Genomic DNA, 9,622 nt, shown 5'->3' with positions numbered 1-9,622 from the left:
CTCTATCCCTGCTATTGGAGCAAACAACTTTGAGCTTAAGCCTCAATTAGTTTCTCTAATGCAACAGAATTGCAAGTTCCATGGACTTCCATTGAAAGATCCTCATCAGTTTTTAGCTGAATTCTTGCAAATCTGTGACACTGTCAAGACTAATGGGGTTGACCCTGAGGTCTACAGACTTATGCTATTCCCTTTTGCTGTAAGAGACAAAGCTAGAACATGGTTGGATTCTCAACCTAAAGAAAGCCTGGACTCTTGGGAAAAGCTAGTCAATGCCTTCTTGGCAAAGTTCTTTCCACCTCAAAAATTGAGTAAGCTTAGAGTGGAATTCCAAACCTTCAGACAGAAGGAAGGAGAATCCCTCTATGAAGCTTGGGAAAGATACAAACAATTAATCAGAAAGTGTCCATCTGATATGCTTTCTGAATGGAGCATCATAGGTATTTTCTATGATGGTCTCTCTGAACTGTCCAAGATGTCTTTGGATAGCTCTTCTGGAGGATCTCTTCATCTGAAGAAGACGCCTACTGAGGCTCAAGAACTGATTGAAATGGTTGCAAATAACCAATTCATGTACACTTCTGAAAGAAATCCTGTGAACAATGGGACTAGTCAGAAGAAAGGTGTTATTGAGATTGACACTCTGAATGCCATATTGGCTCAGAACAAAATATTGACTCAACAAGTCAATATGATTTCTCAAAGTCTGTCTGGAATGCAAAATGCACCAAGCAGTACTAAGGAAGCTTCATCTGAGGAAGAAGCTTATGATCCTGAGAACCCTTCAATGGAAGAGGTGAATTACATGGGAGAACCCTATGGAAACACCTATAATCCTTCATGGAGGAATCATCCAAATCTTTCATGGAATGATCAACAGAGACCTCAACAAGGTTTCAATAACAATAATGGTGGAAGAAACAGGTTTAGCAATAGCAAACCTTTTCCATCATCTTCTCAGCAACAGACAGAGAGCTCTAAGCAGAATACCTCTGACTTAGCTACCATGGTCTCTGATCTGATCAAAACCACTCAAAGTTTCATGACTGAAACAAGGTCCTCTATCAGAAATTTGGAAGGACAAGTAGGTCAGCTGAGCAAGAAAATTACTGACCTCCCTCCAAGTACTCTTCCAAGCAATACTGAAGAGAATCCAAAAGGAGAGTGCAAGGCCATCAACATGGCCGAATTCTGGGAGGAAGAAGAGGCAGTGAACGCCACTGAGGAAGACCTCACTGGACGTCCACTGGCTTCCAGTGAGTTCCCCAATGAGGAACCATGGGAATCTGAGGCTCAAAATGAGACCATAGAGATTCCATTAGACTTACTTCTGCCATTCATGAGCTCTGATGAGTATTCTTCCTCTGAAGAGGATGAGTATGTCACTGAAGAGCAAGTTGCTAAATACCTTGGAGCAATCATGAAGCTAAATGACAAGTTATTTGGAAATGAGACTTGGGAGGATGAACCCCCTTTGCTCACCAAGGAACTGGATGACTTGTCTAGGCAGACACTGCCTCAAAAGAGGCAAGATCCTGGGAAGTTTTCTATACCTTGTACCATAGGCACCATGACCTTCAAGAAGGCCTTGTGTGACTTAGGGTCAAGTGTAAACCTCATGCCCCTCTCTGTAATGGAGAAGTTAGGGATCTTTGAGGTGCAAGCTGCAAAAATCTCACTAGAGATGGCAGACAACTCAAGAAAACAAGCCTATGGACTTGTAGAGGATGTTCTGGTTAAAGTTGAAGACCATTACATCCCTACTGATTTCATAGTCCTAGAGACTGGGAAGTGCATGGATGAATCCATCATCCTTGGCAGACCCTTCCTAGCCACAGCAAAGGCTGTGATTGATGTTGATAGAGGAGAGTTGATCATTCAAGTGAATGAAGAATCCTTGGTGTTTAAGGCCCAAGGATATCCCTCTGTCATCATGGAGAGGAAGCATGAAGAGCTTCTCTCAAAACAGAGCCAAACAGAGCCCCCACAGTCAAACTCTAAGTTTGGTGTTGGGAGGCCACAACCAAACTCTAAGTTTGGTGTTGAACCCCCACATTCAAACTCTAAGTTTGGTGTTGGGAGGTTCCAACACGGTTCTGAGTATCTGTGAGGCTCCATGAGAGTCCTCTGTCAAGCTAATGACAGTAAAGAAGCGCTTGTTGGGAGGCAACCAAATGTTTTATAATTAACTATTTTCTTTTGTTATTTTCTCTTTTTTGTAGGTTGATGATCATAAGAAGTCACAAAAACAATGAAAAAAGCAAAAACAGAATGAAAAACAGGAAGAAAAATAGCACACCCTGGAGGACGCACCCACTGGCGTTTAAACGCCAGTGAGGTTAGCTGGTGGGCGTTTAACGCCCAGTCTGGCACCATTCTGGGCGTTTAACGCCAGAAAGGGGCACCAGACTGGCGTTAAACGCCAGAAAGGGGCAAGATGCTGGCGTTAAACGCCAGAAATGGGCACCAGCCCGGCGTTTAACTCCAGAAATGGCTCAAAACGTGTTTTTGAGTGCCATTTGGTGCAGGGATGACTTTTCCTTGACACCTAAGGATCTGTGGACCCCACAGGATCCCCACCTACCCTACCACTCTCTCTCTTCTTCACCAATCACCTCAACACCTCTTCCCCAAAAACCCCTCACCTATCAAATCCCATCTTTCTCTTCACCACTCACATCCATCCTTCACAAAACCCCACCTACCTCACCATTCAAATTCAAACCACTTTCCCACCCAAACCCACCCTCAAAAGGCCGAACATCTTTCTCCCCCTCTCCTATATAAACCCTCCTTCACTCCTTCATTTTCACACACCTTAAACACTACTTCTTCTCCCTTTTGGCCGAACATAAAGCCCTCTCCATCTCCTTCATTTCTTCTTCTTCTACTCTCTTCTTTCTTCTTTTGCTCGAGGACGAGCAAACATTTTAAGTTTGGTGTGGTAAAAGCATTGCTTTTTGTTTTTCCATAACCATTTATGGCATCCAAGGCCGGAGAAACCTCTAGAAAGAGGAAAGGGAAGGCAAAAGCTTCCACTTCCGAGTCATGGGAGATGGAGAGATTCATCTCAAGGGTGCATCAAGACCACTTCTATGAAGTTGTGGCCTTGAAGAAGGTGATCCCCGAGGTCCCTTTTTCACTCAAAAAGGGTGAATATCCGGAGATCCGACATGAGATCCGAAGAAGAGGTTGGGAAGTTCTTACCAACCCCATTCGACAAGTCGGAATCTTGATGGTTCAAGAGTTCTATGCCAATGCATGGATCACCAAGAACCATGACCAAAGTGTGAACCCGAATCCAAAGAATTATCTTACTATGGTTCGGGGGAAATACTTGGATTTTAGTCCGGAAAGTGTGAGGGTGGCGTTCAACTTGCCTATGATGCAAGGAGATGAACATCCTTACACTAGAAGGGTCAACTTTGATCAAAGGTTGGACCAAGTCCTCACAGTCATATGTGAAGAGGGCGCCCAATGGAAGAGAGATTCAAGAGGAAAGCCGGTTTAATTAAGAAGGCATGACCTCAAGCCCGTGGCTAGAGGATGGTTAGAGTTCATACAACGCTCAATCATTCCCACTAGCAACCGGTCCGAAGTTACCATAGACCGGGCTATCATGATCCATAGCATCATGATTGGAGAAGAAATAGAGGTTCATGAGGTCATAGCCCAAGAACTCTATAAGGTGGCGGACAAGTCCTCTACCTTGGCAAGGTTAGCCTTTCCTCATCTCATTTGTCACCTCTGTTATTCAGTTGGAGTTGACATAGATGGAGACACCCCTATTGAGGAGGACAAGCCCATCACTAAGAAGAGGATGGAGCACACAAGAGACCCCACTCATCATGAGATCCCTGAGATTCCTCAAGGGATGCACTTTCCTCCACAAAACTATTGGGAGCAACTAAACACCTCCCTAGGAGAATTGAGTTCCAACATGGGACAACTAAGGGTGGAGCATCAAGAACACTCCATCATCCTTCATGAGATTAGAGAAGATCAAAGAATCATGAGGGAGGAGCAACAAAGACAAGGAAGAGACATTGAGGAGCTCAAGCACTCCATAGGATCTTCAAGAGGAAGAAAGAGCCGCCATCACTAAGATGGACCCGTTCTTTGATTTTCTTGTTCTTTGTTCTTCTGTTTTTCGAATTTTATGCTTATGTTTATCCATGTTTGTGTCTTGTGATCATTAGTGTCTTAGTGTCTATGCCTTAAAGTTATGAATGTCCTATGAATCCACCACCTTTCTTAAATAAAAATGTGCTTAATTGATAAAGGAAAGAATTGCATGAATTTTGAATTTTATAACAGTTTAATTATTTTGATGTGGTGGCAATATTTTTGTTCTCTGAATTTATGCTTAAACAGTGCATATGTATCTTGAATTTGTGGTTCATGAATGTTGGCTCTTGAAAGAATGATGAAAAAGGAGACATGTTACTGAGGATCTGAAAAATCATAAACAATGATTCTTAAAGCAAGAAAAAGCATTTTTAATTCAAAAAAAAATGGAAAAAAATAGAGAAATAAGAGTTGTGATCCAAGGCAAATAAGAGTGTGCTTAAGAACCCTGGACACCTCTAGTTGGGGACTCTAGCAAAGCTGAGTCACAATCTGAAAAGGTTCACCCAATTATGTGTCTGTGGCATGTATGTATCCGGTGGTAATACTGGAAGACAGAGTGCTTTGGGCCACAGCCAAGACTCAATAAGTAGCTATGTTCAAGAATCATCATACTTTACTAGGAGAATCATTAACACTATCTGGATTCTAAGTTCCTAAAGAAGCCAACCATTCTGAATTTCAAAGGATAGAGTGAGATGCCAAAACTGTTCAGAGACAAAAAGCTAAAAGCCCCGCTCATCTGATTAATACTGATCTTCATAGATGTTTTTGGGATTCATTGCATATTCTCTTCTTTTTATCTTATTTGATTTTCAGTTGCTTGAGGACAAGCAACAATTTAAGTTTGGTGTTGTGATGAGCGGATAATTTGTATGCTTTTTGGCATTGTTTTTAGTATGTTTTTGGTATGATATAGTTAGTTTTTAGTATATTTTTATTAGTTTTTAGTTAAAATTCACTTTTCTGGACTTTACTATGAGTTTGTGTGTTTTTCTGTGATTTCAGGTATTTTCTGGCTGAAATTGAGGGACCTGAGCAAAAATCTGATTCTGAGACCAAAAAAGGACTGCAGATGCTGTTGGATTCTGACCTCCCTGCACTCGAAGTATATTTTCTGGAGCTACAGAAACCCAATTGGCGCGCTCTCAGCGGCGTTGAAACGTAGACATCCTGGGCTTTCCAGCAATATATGATAGTTCATACTTTGCCCAAGATTTGATGGCCCAAACCGGCGTTCAAAGTCACCCTCAGGAATCCCAGCGTTAAACGCTGGAACTGGCACCCAAATGGGAGTTAAACGCCCAAACTGGCACTAAAGCTGGCGTTTAACTCCAAGAAGAGTCTCTGCAAGAAAATGCTTCATTGCTCAGCCCAAGCACACACCAAGTGGGCCCGGAAGTGGATTTTTATGTCATTTACTCATTTCTGTACACCTTAGGCTACTAGTTTCCTATAAGTAGGACCTTTTACTATTGTATTATCATCTTTGGACATCTAGTTCTTAGATCAGATCTTGGTTCTTCTGGTTCCCTCTCTGGGGCCGAAACCAATGATCACTCTTGTTCTTATGTATTTTCAACGGTGGAGTTTCTACACACCATAGATTAAGGTGTGGAGCTCTGCTGTACCTCGAGTATTAATGCAATTACTATTGTTCTTCCATTCAATTCCGCTTGTTCTTGTTCTAAGATATCACTCGTTCTTCAACTTGATGAATGTGATGATCCGTGACACTCATCATCATTCTCACCCATGAACAAGGTGACTGACAACCACTCTTGCTCTACAAGCGATCAAGGCTCTAGTGAATATCTCTTGGATTCCTGATTGCACGATGCATGGTTGATCGCCTGACAACCGAGTGCTCGTCTGACAAACGAGCCAACCATTCCGTGAGATCAGAGTCTTCGTGGTATAGGCGAGAACTGATGGCAGCATTCAAGAGAATCCGGAAGGTCTAACCTTGTCTGTGGTATTCTGAGTAGGATTCAATGACTGAATGACTGTGACGTGCTTCAAACTCCTGAAGACGGGGCGTTAGTGACAGACGCAAAAGAATCACTGGATTCTATTCCGGCCTGATTGAGAACCGACAGATGAATTCCGCTATGCTGTGACAGAGCATATGCAATCGCTTTCACTGAGAGGATGGGAGGTAGCCATTGACAACGGTGAAACCCTACACAAGCTTGCCATGGAAAGGAATGAGAAGGATTGGATGAAGACAGTAGGAAAGCAGAGAGACGGAAGGGAAGGCATCTTCATGCGCTTATCTGAAGCTCCTACCAATGAATTACATAAGTATCTCTATCTTTACCTTTGTGTTATTTTCGTTCATCACCCATATACATTTGAGTTTGCCTGACTAAGATTTACAAGATGATCATAGCTTGCTTCAATACTAACAATCTCCGTGGGATCGACCCTTACTTGCGTAAGGTTTATTACTTGGACGACCCAGTGCACTTGCTGGTTAGTTGTGCGAAGTTGTGTAATGCCATGGTATTGAGCTACCAAGTTTTTGGGGTTCATGACCGGGGATTATGAGAGTTGTGAAAAAGTATTGTTCACAATTTCGCGCACCAAGGGACCTGAGCAAAACTCTGATAAAAGGCTGACAAAGAACTGCTGATGCTGTTGGATTCTGACCTCCCTGCACTCGAAATGGATTTTCTGGAGCTACAGAACTCCAAATGGCACGCTCTCAACGGAATTGGAAAGTCGACATCTAGAGCTATCCAGCAATATATAATAGTTCATACTTTATTTGAGATTAGATGACGTAAACTGGCGCTAAACTCCAGTTTCATGCTGCATTCTGGAGTCAAATGCCAGATCCACGTCACGAACCAGAGTTGAATTCCAAAAACATGTTACAACTTGGCGTTCAACTCCAAAAGAAGCCTCTGCACGTGTAAAGCTCAAGCTCAGCCCAAGCACACACCAAGTGGGCCCCGGAAGTGGATTTCTGCATCAATTACTTACTTCTGTAAACCTTAGTAGCTAGTTTAGTATAAATAGGACTTTTTACTATTAATTCAGCGTCTTTGATTGTATTTTTTTTATCTTTTGATTACGTTTAGGGGCTGGCCATTCGGCCATGCCTGGACCTTCATCACTTATGTATTTTTAACGGTGGAATTTCTACACACCATAGATTAAGGGTGTGGAGTTCTACTGTACCTCAAGTTTCAATGCAATTACTACTATTTTCTATTCAATTCCACTTGTTCTTATTCTAAGATATTCGTTGCACTTCAACATGATGAATGTGATGATCCGTGACACTCATCATGATTCTCACCTATGAACGTGTGACTGACAACCACTTCCGTTCTACCTTAGACCGGGCGCATATCTCTTGGATTCCTTAATCAGAATCTTCGTGGTATAAGCTAGACTGATGGCGGCATTCATGAGAATCCGAAAAGTCTAAACCTTGTCTGTGGTATTCCGATTAGGATTCAGGGATTGAATGACTGTGATGAGCTTCAAACTCGCGATTGTTGGGCATGATGACAAACACAAAAGAATCAAGCGATTCTATTCCAACATGATCGAGAACTGACAGATGATTTGCCGTGCTGTGACATAGCATTTGGACCTTTTTCACTGACAAGATGGGATGTAGCCATTGACAATGGTGATGCCCTACATACAGCTTGCCATGGAAAGGAATAAGAAAGATTGAAGGAAGACAATAGGAAAGCAGAGATCCAACAGGGACAAGCACCTCCACACACTTATCTGAAATTCCCACCATTGAATTACATGAGTAACTCTATCTTTATTTTCTGTTTTATTTATTATTTGAAAACTCCATAACATTTACTATCCGCCTAACTGAGATTTACAATATGACCATAGCTTGCTTCATACCACAATCTCCGTGGGATCGACCCTTACTCACGTAAGGTATTCCTTGGACGACCCAGTCCACTTGCTGGTTAGTTATGCGGAGTTGTGACTAAGTGTGATTCATGTTTGAGAGCGCTACCAAGTTTTTGGCGCCATTGTTGATGATCACAATTTTGTACACCAGTCTTCCTCATTGGGATTCATGTTCTCCCCTTCCTCTTTGGATTTGGCCATTTGATTATATCAATGGCCTTGCACTCTCTTTTTGGATTCTCTTCTGTATTGCTTGGGAGAGTACTAGGAGGAATTTCAGTAATTTTCTTACTCAACTGGCCCACTTGTACCTCCAAATTTCTAATGGAGGACCTTGTTTCACTCATGAAACTTAAAGTGGCCTTAGATAGATCAAAGACTTTGTTTGCTAAGCTAGAGGGACTCTGCTCAGAATTCCCTATCTGTTGCTGAGAAGATGATGGAAAAGGCTTGCTATTGCTAAACCTGTTTCTTCCACCATTATTAAAGCCTTGTTGGGGCTTTTGTTGATCCTTCCATGAGAAATTTGGATGATTTCTCCATGAGGGATTATAGGTGTTTCCATAGGCTTCACCCATTAATTCACCTCTGCCATTGCAGGGTTCTCAGGATCATAAGCTTCTTCTTCAGAAGATGCCTCTTTAGTACTATTGGATGCATTTTGCCATCCATTCAGACTCTGAGAAATCATGTTGACTTGTTGAGTCAACATTTTGTTATGAGCTAATATGGCATTCAGAGTATCAATTTCAAGAACTCCCCTTTTCTGAGGCGTCCCATTACTCACAGGATTCCTCTCAGAGTCGTACATGAATTGGTTATTTACAACCATGTCAATGAGTTCTTAAGCTTCTAGAGGTGTTTTCTTTAGGTGAATGGATCCACCTGCAAAATGGTCCAGTGATATCTTAGAAAGCTCAGATAGACCATCATAGAATATATCTAAAATGGTCCACTCTGAAAGCATGCCAGAAGGACACTTTTTGGTCAACTGCTTGTATCTTTCCCAAGCTTCATAGAGGGATTCACCATCTTTTTGCTTGAAGGTTTGAACATCTACTCTAAGCTTGCTCAGCCTTTGAGGAGGAAAGAACTTGGCCAAGAAGGTCGTGACCAGTTTTTCCCAAGAGTTCAGGCTATCTTTAGGTTGTGAGTCTAACCATGTTCTAGCTCTGTCTCTTACAGCAAAGGGGAAAAGTATGAGCCTGTAGATTTTAGGATCTACTCCATTAGTCTTAACAGTATCACAGATCTTCAAGAATTCAGTTAAAAACTGATAGGGATCTTCTGATGGAATTCCATGGAACTTGCAGTTCTGTTGCATCATAGTAATTAGTTGAGGCTTTAACTTCAAATTGTTTGCTCCAATGGCAGGGATTGAGATGCTTCTTCTATAAAAATTGGAAGTATGTGTAGTATAATCACCAAGCATCCTCCTTGCACCTCTACCATTGTTATTGGGTTTAGCCATGTCTTCTTTTTCGAGATTCTTTGTAAGGTTTTCTCTGGATTGTTGTGCTTTAGCTTCTTTTAGCTTCTTCTTTAGAGTCCTTTCAGGTTCAGGATCTGCTTCAACAAGAATGTCCTTGTCCTTGCTCCT

The 9,622-nt window shown here is 42.0% G+C and overlaps 2 non-coding genes across 2 annotated transcripts; one reads left to right on the top strand and one right to left on the bottom strand.

Annotated features, from left to right (window-relative positions):
• Positions 1-313: 313 nt before the first annotated feature.
• On the bottom strand, positions 314-421 carry LOC112798424 (small nucleolar RNA R71). The gene has a single exon (XR_003200036.1). It is a non-coding gene; the product is annotated as a small nucleolar RNA R71 (small nucleolar RNA).
• An 8,566-nt stretch (positions 422-8,987) lies between these two features.
• LOC112798497 (small nucleolar RNA R71) lies at positions 8,988-9,091 on the top strand. Its single transcript, XR_003200107.1, has one exon. It is a non-coding gene; the product is annotated as a small nucleolar RNA R71 (small nucleolar RNA).
• Positions 9,092-9,622: the final 531 nt, after the last annotated feature.

The sequence above is a fragment of the Arachis hypogaea genome, chromosome 4 (assembly GCF_003086295.3).
Source record: "Arachis hypogaea cultivar Tifrunner chromosome 4, arahy.Tifrunner.gnm2.J5K5, whole genome shotgun sequence".
In the NCBI taxonomy this organism is placed as follows: Eukaryota; Viridiplantae; Streptophyta; class Magnoliopsida; order Fabales; family Fabaceae; genus Arachis; species Arachis hypogaea.
The sequence above is the reverse complement of the archived record's forward strand: the minus strand, read 5'-3'. Positions and strand labels throughout refer to the sequence as shown.